Source organism: Semicossyphus pulcher, unplaced genomic scaffold (assembly GCF_022749685.1).
Source record: "Semicossyphus pulcher isolate SPU_LCO1_2020_fin unplaced genomic scaffold, fSemPul1.0.p SCAF_13, whole genome shotgun sequence".
Taxonomy (NCBI): domain Eukaryota; kingdom Metazoa; phylum Chordata; class Actinopteri; order Labriformes; family Labridae; genus Semicossyphus; species Semicossyphus pulcher.
The window spans coordinates 27,239,520-27,252,346 of NW_027211637.1; the positions used below are offsets into that span (position 1 = coordinate 27,239,520).

General features: G+C 45.6%; 1 protein-coding gene across 1 annotated transcript in view; it reads right to left on the reverse strand.

The window, feature by feature from the left end:
• hspg2 (heparan sulfate proteoglycan 2) overlaps positions 1-12,827 on the reverse strand; it is a 103,988-nt gene that overhangs the window by 73,684 nt on the left and 17,477 nt on the right. The gene's annotated exons all lie outside the window — the stretch shown is intronic.

A 12,827-nucleotide genomic window follows, 5' to 3' on the forward strand; every position in this document is an offset into this window, starting at 1 on the left:
TCACTCTGTGAGGGACATGAACGTCTGTACCAAATTTAATGGCAATCCATCAAGTAGATATCAAGATATTACACTAAAACCCACAGGTGTTGGCACTCAGGGACACAAAGTCATCAGGCTCCATCTTCTCAGGACCACGATTGTGTGTAGAAATGTTTTACTTCAGTTAATTTGGTCTGGGCTGAAGTTTTGTTTGAACACTGAAGTCCAGACCAAAGTGGGGGCCGGCAGACAAACGAGAAGATTCGATTTTAAACATGTTTTAAAGTTTAAGTTGTTTTGGGAATGCTACAAAAGAAGAAGAAGAAGAAGAAGAGATATTTTATTAATCCCCAAGAGGAAATTCAGTTTTTCACACACATAGGCCCTGAATACACACATGCACAAACAGGACATGCACTAATGAATGCACCTTGACGGAGCCCAGGAAAGGAGCTGGCACCTCTCCAGCTACCAGCCCAATTCCATGCTTGGTCCATCCCAGGACTTGAGCCGGCCACCCTACGGTTCCCAAGCCAAGCCCCTACAGACTGAGCTGCTGTCTACCCCCAAAAAGGCAATGGCATTGTACAGAGGAAAAACCCCTGACACTGTTTGGCACTTTTTCTTTTAGCTAAGTACATCTGAGCAGTCCCTGCTGGTCGTCCCTCGGGCTAAACGAAAACTACGGGGCGATCGCGCCTTTTCAGTTGTGGGCCCCGACCTGTGGAGCTCACCGCCTCCTCGTGTCAAAAGGGCAGACTCGATAAATTCTTTCAGAGCTCTGCTCAGAGCCCACCTCTTCTCCTTGGCCTTTGAAAATACTTAAAGCCAATGAAGAAGTTTTGAGTGTGTGTGTGTGTGTGTGTATGCATGTGAAATAGTATACTGTGGTGTGTTATATTCATAATCTGTTGTATCTCTTGCACTGCCACTGCCACTGTTCTGTAAAGCGCTTCCGTTGTTTTAAATGTGCTATATAAATACATTTGACTTGCCTTGACTTGACATAGCGCAGGTAGCTAACCTCACTTTGAAGTTATGATGTATGAAAATCCTAAAGGGATTATGTGACTGCAGATTTCCATCACGACATAATCTATAAAGACAGAACTTCCTCCCCTCACAGAACACCTGATAGACACATCTCACACTCTCAATGAGGAGACACAAAGCTAAGCCAGCCGCTCTCGTATCTGATCATCTTGATAAAGTTCACCGTGCCGGCCCGACTGCAGCTCAGTCTGGGTTTATTATCTCTGCTCTCACCATCTCAGCATCCAGACTCCGGCTTTAAGTTTAGATACCGCCGTGGCACGATGCCACCCCTGGCATTTCCAGTTGGCATGGCCCGCCAGTTCGTATTTCCACCCAACTCTGTCATGGAAGTTTTCCCATTTAAATGGCTCCAGCTAATAAATAACTCGATCTATCCCCCCAAATCCTCTCTCCCCTGACTGAACACCCTTACAACAACAATCCCGGGCCATTTTCAAAGGGAAACTGCTGACTAACCAAATTCTTTTCAGTGGTGCCGACCAGCCAACCATCGGTGTGATCATCTCCTGCTTCCCGCTCCCTTGGGACGGGGGTATCATCTGGACACGCTGGATGCCATCTGCGCAAAAACCAACGCAAAGAAGCCATTTGATGGACAAGTGCATGTTTGCACCTGGTTTTACAGCTAAGATGTTTAGCTTGACTTGTTTAAGAATGTCAATCTGGTCTCAGTTGGAAACTACTTATATATTTGCTTTCTCTCTAAGCTACATTCTACTTCTAAAAGCTCCGTCGACCTTTACTCCCCGTCTAGGAGTTGAGGCATGTCGTGTTGTGTTAAAGTTATCTCTCCCTCGAGATAAAGGTCTTGACCGACTCTGTAATTCTTTGAACTCCACCCCACCCCAAGGACACTGGCCTCAGACGTTCTCTTCGCTCTAGTAACTTGTTGCAATTTCCAGTGGGACATATGGCAACCAGGTTGAAAGAGAAGGCGCGCACACGTCCGTGCACTCTCTCATAAATATTGTACACACATGCGACACACAGACGAGGCACACATTCCTGTCAAAAGGAATTCCAATGTTTACTTATGCATTACGCCGCTCACAATAGACAATGTTTGCCTTACGAGATGTAGTCGTAGTAGCTCTGGTAAAAGGGGGGGCGCGTTATTGGGAGGATAATGAGTGACAGGTGACACTAAACCGAAGTGGACAGGCCTTAAGTTTGCCCAGCTGTTGCTCAGCAGGACAAAGAGAAAACACTGCATTTTGGTCCTTGAACAATCGATGAGCAATGACACAAAGCAGAACGTTCTGGAAAAAGGTCGGACTGAAACGACCCAAGCCGATATCCTTCCAAGAGGGCACCGCTATCAGCTGTCATTAAATCTTCCAGCTGGATACGTGCTCTCATCTCTCCTCCAAAACAAAGTCTAACTCCTTAACATTCACGTTTATACTGCAAGCCCTTTTATTTCATTTCAGTCACGGGCCATTAACAGCCAATCAGATTTGCATGCTTCTTTGTTCCCAAAAAGGATAAGAAGCTGATTGCAGACATTAAAAGCTTCCCAATTCTCCACAGCTTTTATTTGTAGGACCACCCAAAGAAATGTCATAAGTCCCGAGAATGGTTTTGTCCATTATCCATTGTCCTCTTATCTGAATTTGCGGGATTAAACCGAGTGAAAAGTTTAATCGTGAAAGTTTTACAATCATAACGTCGATACTGAGATAATGGTGTCGTAACTAATGTGGCATTCTCTTTGCCACATTTAACAGCCCTGATGCACTTTATCGCTCCCTAACTGGATGTTGCTACCGACCAACTGTGTGTTGAGGCAACAGCACAACATGAAGGGAGGCCAGCTGAGAACAACAATATATAAGCTGAACTTTTAGACCATTTCAACGTACTGTAGACCACTGCAAACGTCTACCAGGCTGCCACCAGCGTGGATGCACAGTAAAATGGATTATGGAGCTTCGACTATAAAGTTGCTTTGGAATTCTTGAGCCCATTAAAGCATACTATAGGCACTATAAATATTTCATGCATCTACAGATACCATCCAGGATGCCAATGGTTTCCATTAGTTTTCGGTGACCTGTGCATACATTGGTGTATACTAGGGATGCACGATATTATCGGCACGTTATCGGTATCGGCCGATATTGGCTAAAAAATTAACTATTGGATATCGGCCAACACACCGTAAATGGTAAATGGACTGTACTTATATAGCGCTTTTCTAGTCTTTGCGACCACTCAAAGCTGCTTTTACACTACATATCACATTCACCCATTCACACACTGATGGCAGAGGCTGCTACGTAAATTGCCCAACTGTCAATCAGATACCACATTCATACCCGTTGGCTATGGCAATTTGGGGTTCAGTGTCTTGCCCAAGGACACTTCGACATGTAGCCTGACGGAGCTTGGGATCGAACCTCCGACCTTCCGATTGAAAGACGACTGACTCTACCACTGTGCCACAGCCGCCCCGGTATAATTAACCGATAAAATAATGCGCTGCTGCACACTTGATTAACTTCCCGACCTCGGCGCAATGTCCCCGGCGCGAAGACAACCTGCGCGGCGCAACGTGATGATGTCACGTGTGTCTACCTGCAGCATGAGAGAGTTAGAAGCCAAAATGTCCGTGGTGTGGAAGTTTTTCAAAGTGTCCAGATAGATAGCAAAACTGCTCTTTGTAATGACCGTCACCCCGACCGTTGTAACAAATGTATCACCATGTAAGAGTATCACCATTATACTGTACGCTAATTCCAATACAGAAGAGAGTTGATGATCTCTGCCATGAGGTGTGTGGGGAAAAAATATCGGTATTGGTATCGGTAATTGGCTAAATGAGTTGTAAAATATCGGCATATCGGATATCGGCAAAAAATCCAATATCGTGCATCCCTAGTGCATACATTTGGAGGCCTGTTCCTTGGTGGTGCATTTAAACCTAAAAGGTAATGCTGGCCAAATGTGATGTTTGGGTCATTATCATTAACTCCCTTGTGTTAGTCTGTCTCTCAGATCTTTAAAACTACTGAGTCTGTCTTTGTCAAACAGCTCTACTAAAGGCATGAGTCATTAAAAGAGGAAGCACGGAAGAAATGGTGGATCTGTTTTGGCCTAGAGTGAGTGTCGCACAACGTGGGACTGATCTGGGATTGACTCAAAATAAATTACAGTTCTCAAGTTTATCAGAATAAACAAACTTGTCTCCCAGTGCAACGGTGTGACTCATTTATGTTTTGGTAGTTATTGCACCACAATGGAGCTCCTCAGCACTGAGCTGTTTCAGACGTGTTATTGGGACGTATTCGGTGTTGGTTTTGGTCTTATTGTGAGATTCCTCCACAGCAACAAAAATACAGAATCTCAGCAGACTTATCCTTTGAGCCTTCCCATCAGAAATCTCACATTGAGCTGCTTAACCGCATTCACAAGCAATTTCTTTAGGATATCAAACCCAGAGGAAGAAGTAATGTGCATGTGTGGGCTTTGTGAGGGACGTGATGGTTACTGTGACTTTGGTCCGTACTTGTTCACTGCAAACTTTTCTCGACGTTCCAGAATCTGACATGTTGAAGTTTGACTTTTCAAAATAAGTGTTTCATGCATCTACGTTACCACATGAACAATAACCTTGCCAAAACCTAAACGAGGCTAAATGTTGATGATGGTAGATGGACTGTACTTATGTAGCGCTTTTCTAGTCTTACGACGACTCAAAGCTGCTTTTACACGACATTTCACATTCACCCATTCACACACACATTCACACACTGATGGCAAAAAGTGTCCAACTGTCAGTCGGTCATCACATTCACACACCCACGGCTGTGCCACCGGGAGCAATTTATGGTTCAGTGTCTTGCCCAAAGACACTTCAACATGTGGACTAAGGGAGCTGGGGATCGAACCACCAACCTTCCGAATGAAAGACGACCGACTCTATCAGTAAGCCACAGCTGACTATGATGAATTACCTGTTATACCCCTTTCCCACCTAAATTTAGCGTGTTGACGCAGGTTTTTTAGACCCGGTAAGACCCACTTATAAATGCTGATTGTCTCTGTTCCCATTGCCAGTGAAGTATACTCCTGTCGGTCTGTTTTCTGCTGCGTCACCCGAAACAGTAAACAGTGAAGATGTTACCGTGGTTAGGTCTTTATTGTAGCTATAACTCATTCAATTGATTTGTCGAACTTGGCGCCGACAAATTTGGAACGATGTTCGAGCACTGCTCTGACGGAGACCGGCGGAATTTGTAGCTGAGATGACGAGGAGTCGCAGAAGTTACCGACGGAGCATAGCATCACGCCGGAGAGGGGGCCGAGATTAGCGTGTCGACACGGGTTTTGTGTTCCCTTCGTTGCTGATCGGAGCCGAGGCGATAATTACCCGGGTCTACTGCAGAGTAATTTGACCGGGTCTGAATGCCGATTGTAACCTTTCACAGTAAGCAAAAATGACGGGTGTTAGCGGGTTTTTTGACCATGTCCTCATAAATGTCATGTTGCATGCATGCAAACATACACCCACACCCTCATGCACACATGCACCAACACACGGACACTAGAACAAGCCCACTCTCTGGCATCCTTGTTACATCTCTGTGACAGCCAGAGCCTGTCAGAAGCTGTGTGAGAAGAATTCTGTGGGGGGACTCGATTCGCCCACTCTGCTAATAAACCCACTGATGCAGCTGCAGGACGATGTGTGAGAAACATCTTGAAGGCATAGCCGATGCGTTACAGAAAATAAAAAAGCTGGACCGAGCTCATACACGAAGCTTACGAGGGGTCTCACAGGAGTTATGTTCTCTCATGAAAATATGTAACACTGTTTGCTGTTAGCCGAGGTTTAGCATTTAAAGCATCTTCTGAGCTAACGCATCTTATCTGCTTTCGTCCCCAGCAGAGCGTGTGATCGGCAAACATGGAAAGGTGAAAAGAGGCAGCACGCCGTATCGCTCCTTCCAATCAATGGATTCAAACGCCGACTTGTGACCTTTGAAGCAAGCAGTGCAAAGGCTCTCTCAGAAATCCTTCACAAGATGAATTCCCAACCTCCTTGACCCTCCAGCCCTCCCTCCTTCACCTCCCTCCCCTCTCTTGCTCTCTCCCTCTTCCGCACCAACAATATCTGCTTAGACTTGAAGTAGCAGCGTGTACTAAACAGGAATGGAATGTAAACTGCAGAGAGCATTAAGTGGATGAAAGCTTGACACATACTCTTCTCTTTAGGTGAAAAGAAGGAGCCCACCAAGCGCTACCAGGCACCAACGAGGACTGAGCTGCAGAAGCAAAGCACTCCCTTTACTTGACCGGCTGCTATCTGAGGAATAGGTGCAGGAGTATCAGCAGGGTTGCATTAAATCAAGTCCATTACAGCACCTTGATAATGTAAGAATAAATTATGTCGACACAAGAGATATGGATGCCAGAATCCCATGAAAAATGCATGAGAGTACGCTGCATTATGTTGCAGATTCTCTGAGATGCTTCCCATCGCACAATATAAATAAAACGTTCGTTCTGACACCGGAACATGTTTCACAGCTCTAACACGCTGATCTTCACGTATGGATGAGTTTCTGTCAGGTGCTTCTGGCCCTGTGTTGTGCAACGGTGATGAAAGAGAAGACGGAAAAGAAGATTTTTTCCCCTTTTCCACACACATGCAAAGACAGGAGAGACAGACGTTTAAAGAATCGGGGCAAATAAACAGGCCAGCTGTTTGTGTGAGAGTGACAGAGTCCCCTATATGTTTAACCCTCGCTTGGAGTGGTAGGTGAACTGCCACTTCTGACACTAAACCTCAGCCTGAGGCCCTGCTGCACAAAGGGTCCGATGAGTGAGGCCCTTCTGCTCTCTGCAGCTCTTTTGACGTTTCCACAGGGGTTTAATCCAAAGTGATTGGACGGGGAGGAAGTGGAAGGAGGCTCCTCATTCAACAGGCAAACGCTCTCTGACAACACGCACGCATTGTCTCCTCAAAGTGTTCCATGACTAACGCTGTGGGGGCAACAAACACAGCGGATTTGCTAAGCAGCTCGCAGAGAGAAGAAAAAAGGGGGCCAGGGAGTAAAAAGCGAAGTTCACATTTTTGAACGCATGCTTGGAGTGCCTGCCTATTCATCTTCCCCCGGGTCATTCATTCTCTCTCCTACAAAACGGCCATGGCATGCATTTCACAATAAACTTGGTCTCCCAGTAGAAATGTGTCGGAACCTGCACTTTCGCAGCAGAGTTTCATGCACTGAAGACTATTCCATTAAACACATTCATCCAGCAGCTAACTGCAAGGGCACAACGGGGCAGAACCTTTTCTCTCTCTGAGGGGCATATTTCATAGATCCAACTACATTAATGTTTAAAGCCCAGTTAGCATTTTACTCCTATTAAATTGTCAACTCATGACGGACAATTAAAAAAGGTCAAAATTATGCAGCAGAACCAGTTATCTCTTATTCCCCAGACATTCTTCTTTCATGTCAAGCCGACAGCCTACAGTACCCACAATGCAACTTAACTGCAGACAGTTTGGTGGGAGATTCGGGTGAGATTCTTTTTGCCTTTATTACATAGGACAGCTGAAGACAGACAGGACATGTGGGAAGTCAAGAGTGAGGGATGACATGCACCAAATGATCGGCAGCCTCTGCACATTGGGCACCTGCTCTACTAACTGAGCAACACCAGTGCCCCAGCTCACTATAGCTGACTCAAGTGACATCACTGGAGGCAATGAATCTGATTTATACAGGATTCTCTGGAGCACCAAAGAGCTTTACAAAATGTCTTCCCATAATCAAATGAACTCCTACATTTAAGGGGTGTAAAAAAGTATCAACACACCTGAGTATAAAATACTATATCGCTAATTAATAGTTTTTATTTTTGCTTTTATTTATTACAAATAAGTAATAGATACATTTTTGGCTAACCGCCGGGGTCAGCCCTACACATGGGTCTGTATGTGACTGACTGTGTGTGTGACTGTGTGACGGTACTTTCACAGCCGTAGAGAGAGAGAGAGAGTTGCGGCATCGCAATGGCAGATCATGGAGCATACTGGACCTCCACTGACGCAACTCTCTGTCTATACGGCTCTGGATACTTTGTTCGGGGAGTCCGCTGCTCGTCCGCTGTCCTCACCTACGTCCGCAGCGCGCACCTGCTTTCAAACACGTTGTCATCGGCCTCACGAGGACAGTCCTTGTAACACATTGCCCACAAAAGCGCACACTGACCTGATGCGGTCAGTCACACACTGGGTTTTGACGTGTGTTTTCTTGCACAGTTTTCTGAGAATACGTTTTCAAAAAGTTGCAACCTTCAACATTGCTCAAAGTACCATAATATATTCCAATATATGGAATCATAACCGATGTATTGTGATACCCGTAGTGTCCCAAGCCAGAGCGCTGCTGCATGTCAACAGACCTGTATACAGAACCAACTTTTAAATCAGTGTCATTAGTCAGTCTCTATATAAGCTCCAGACTGATGGAAACCTCTACCCCCCACCGCGTCTTTATGTGATCAAACAACTCTAACAAAAAGATATAAGACAGTCGACCCTGTTGTGTTCTGTGTGTCTGCACCATCTCTCCATGTATGTTTACAGCAGAGTTCAAAAAATCACTGTGAAAGAAAGCAGCGCCTCCAGCGAGTCAACATCTGCCACACAACCTCACACACTCCTCTCCCTTTATACCAACACTCTCTGTTTGGGGAGGCATGTTCAAATAAGCATCCGGCGTGTGCGGGCTTGTGTACGCGGTGCGGGCTGCACAGGGCAAGAAAGGATGTCTGCAGAGCGACAATTACATAAAGGAAAAAATTCAATTTGTCTGTGAGGCTTTTATTTCTTTCTCTGCTGCTGAGATCAAAGGAACAGGAGGGTGAATTAATGAATGCCTACCAAGTAAACACACGGACTGTTGAACATGCTTGCAAAACTGGCAGGTTGCAATGTGAGTACTTACCACTCCAGATTTAAACAAGCCTTTTACTTTGGAAAGCTTAGTTTGATGCTTCAGACCCCTTATAGATTAAAACAAAGGACTTTCTGTGGTTAACTTTGTGTGTCATCACCGCCCACGTCTGAATCAGCCCCCTATAACGCAATATGCAGACTGGCGGGGGGGTGAGTCACCATAATGTATTTCAGGCCAAAGGTCACAGCCTGGCGACACCACGACCAGACAGGGAGCAGAGATCGTAAGGGGGATGTGAAACAAGACACCCCGGCCTCGCACTAACCGTAATGCTATCTTTGCTGCGCTTTTTTCAGCCTCAGTGATAGCACAACCACAAGACCTTGAATATGTGTAAAGAGCAGCACACCACAAGCTCCTTCATGCATCTTTTCTATTTGTGTTTGAAAGAAAGGCAGAGTCGCCATAGGTCATGGATATTCCCAAACTAATATTCCTCCGGCTGCTTTTACAGGTAGCTGAAAGTGGTTTTAAAAGCTATACTGTATTACATTTTCACTGTGGGTGGGGTAATTCAGCGTGAACACATTCCACCCAAACGTCTCTAGGCGTGAAGGCACAGTTGACACCCTCAGAAGCCCAGTCTTTTCAATTATCACCCCAGCAGGGGCCCCGGCAGGACCCCGCGTCAACAGACCACCTAGAATCACAGTCACAGCTCGCCCGCTGATAGCGCTCGAAGGCCCCCACCATCAGCGAACAAAAGCTCTGAATCCATCCCCTTATTTACACGTTACGGCCTGAAGAAATGCCTGCACACAAACACTCGAAAACACAACTTGTTAACATGCGCGCAGTTATCAGCCAGGAGTGAACCTACTCTGTTTTAATTGGGCTCTGTGGTTTGTGGGAAAGGCAATTTACTGGATTGGAGGTTTAGCTCTTAAAGCTACTGCCGCTCTTATAGGGAGAAAATATTCCAATGAATATTTACACTCTAATGGGGAAAAACAAGCCGGAGAGTAAAGTGTGTAACTCATAGCAAAGACAATAAAGAAAGCAGAATGATGCAACTACGGAGATAGAACCAGATCTCACCTGAAAGGCATCTCATATCAAACATAAACACCGTGAGAGTCCTTCGTAGGGTCTTAAAATAGTGTGTTTGTTTCCGGTAACATTTTTGAGAGAGTGTCACGCCGGGAGGGAGGGGACTGAAGGGCCAGCTCCAGTTCCCCCAGACGACAGCTGAAAAGAGAGGTGCGGAGTCTGGTGGCAGCTCGGAGGGGCGAAGAGCAGCTCCGGCTCGGCCAGCACTGGCCTGTTTATTTATACCAGAGAGAGGCCTTTTGAAAGCGGTGCTGTGTCACTTAAGATGTCTGCTTTTCTTCTTCCCCCTGGAGATCTCAGAGGGATCAGGCATCTGAGGTGCCTGAGCATTAGGCTGACACTGCAGCACACTAATGCCTCAGGACAAAGATCTACTTGAGCTTTAGCTGCAGTAGATTCATGCACGAGAAGTGTGGATTTCCTTGTACAAGAGGAGCTATTTCCTTTTTGCTACACATACAGTCGTTACAGTATATAGCTCCCAGCACTGATCCCATATATAACTTAAAATATAATGTATCAGATGTACAACACAGGATAGCTGGTCATACACCAAAGTTAAAACGTTGACCTGTTGATGTAGCAGAAGTAGAGAAGTTCAGGATGTGGCAGATGTAAATGTTTCTACCAAATTTAATGGCAATCAATCTGGTAGATGTCAAGACATTTCAAAAAACCCAAATGTCAATCAATGGTGGCACTAGAGGAAAAGTCAAGAGATCTCCAAAGTCATTGTGATTCTCCCTCTGGATAGCATGAACAGCGTGTACAAAATCTACAGTCTGGACCAAAGAGGTGACCTCACTGACGGACATACCAACATTTCCAATCCAAGACCAGAGCGGGGAGTGTGGCTGATTCATCAAGTAGGCTTAGATGTTGTCCAGGAAATGTGAAGATTTCCACCTTATTACCCGAAGTCAATGGGATTAATTTTCTGGACACCATGGGTATCTGTTCAAAATGTCGTTATAATCCATCCAACGCTAGAACACCAATATAAAACACAAATATTAACCTCATGGTGGAAAAGGAAGGCCTAACCCTAACCCAAAATCATCCTCTGGGTACCACGAATATGTTGACCAAATTACATTTCAGTCTGGACCAAACTGCCCCACTGACGGACATCTCCATCCTTGAGCGAAGCTGCTAGTAGAAGCAATCAATCAAGTAGATGTCTGCCAGGGGATAAACAAAGTATGATTCATCCTCTGGAGACCATGAGTATCCGTGCCAAATTTGATAAAAATCTACCCAACAATTCTCGAGAAATTCCACTTAAATCCAAAAAAATAGGCCCCATGACAGCTTCAGAACAGTCAGGGCATCATCATTAGGCTTCGTCCTCCAGGGACTATGAACATCTTTTCAAAAGGCCGGAGCAATCCATCCAACAGCTAGTGAGAGTTTTAGGTCTGGGCCAAAGTAACGGACCGACGTAAAGACATTGCTTAAAATGATGTGAAATGTCTTTTTTTAAACATAGCGGCAGATTCTGCCGAGTTGATTTAAAGGTTCGTGGTCAGTTCAGCTTTGGAAAGGAAGTAGCAGCAGCTGTTTGATGGCTCTGTCATTAGGCTCTGGTTTCCCCACGTTGGTGGCAGCGGCAGTGTTAGATTTACCCTCCTTCTCTTCCTCTCTCGCTCATTCTCGCCTCTGGACCAACTAATCTGACACCACCTGTTGACTTGGCCACACTCGTATTGTCCCACATAATCACAGGCCAGAACTAGCTCAGTCTGTCAACTCACTCCCCCCCCCCCCTGTGGATCATACTTGATTAGTTCATGGTTACACTGTGTGGGAAAAGCAGGCTAAGTAGGCAAAATCTCTCTAAGTACGCAGCTTATGTAACCATTCTGGAACAAATTGGATCCTTGGAGCAGCGATATATGTTCAACTTTCCGCTGAGGTGCAGATATAAGTAATTTGCATCTTTACAATAATTCTCATGATGTGACTTTGTGAGAGCTGACCCTTTGGTGAGGGAGAGAGGGAACTCTCCAGGCGTCTAAGCCGAGGGGAATAATTCCGTTTTGGTAGAACCACTTTCCCCCGTTCCCAAGGTCATGCTATTTGGGATGGCGATCTCATATTTAACCGGGATTTGGCAGGAAACCATGGTGAAGCTTTTGGAACGCAAAACAGTTCCAACATGTTGAGCGTCTTTTTTCTGGTCTTTGTTTGGTAACCCAAGATGCACCCTGAGCGTCTAACATCACAACAAAACCTGCTGTTAACTGGACGGAGCTCTTTGTCGGGCGCCATCTGCACTTCAAAGTCTCTTTCCTTTTTTTCCCACCACTTTTTTCAGTAATTCTCTGAAAGCTCTGCCAACAAAAGTCCACTGAAGAAGTGATGGGCTGTGAGAACAATAATATTCTTTCTCAGCTGTTTATGCCATTAATATAAACATAATAGCACTGTAAGTAAAGAGACATCTGTGCTCCTCTCCAGATGTTCAGCGCAAACAAGACGGTACAGTCTGATGTTGACAAAATCATCAAAGGGAGGAAGGAGAGAAGGTATTCAGAGGTTATCTTTGCCTTTCAAGAGCCCCCCCTCCCCTCCCCTCCATCCTCCCCATTGGAAATTATCTGCCAGCTGTTTCTGCTAACCTGTGCGCCATGGGAAGCCAAATGTGGGAGTAGACAAGAGAACAGAGCCGGAGAAATCAGATCTGCCGTGTCCTCACTTGCAGAACAGCACCACATATCCACGGGCAACAAGGAAAGGTCGGCTTTTATCACAGCCCACACA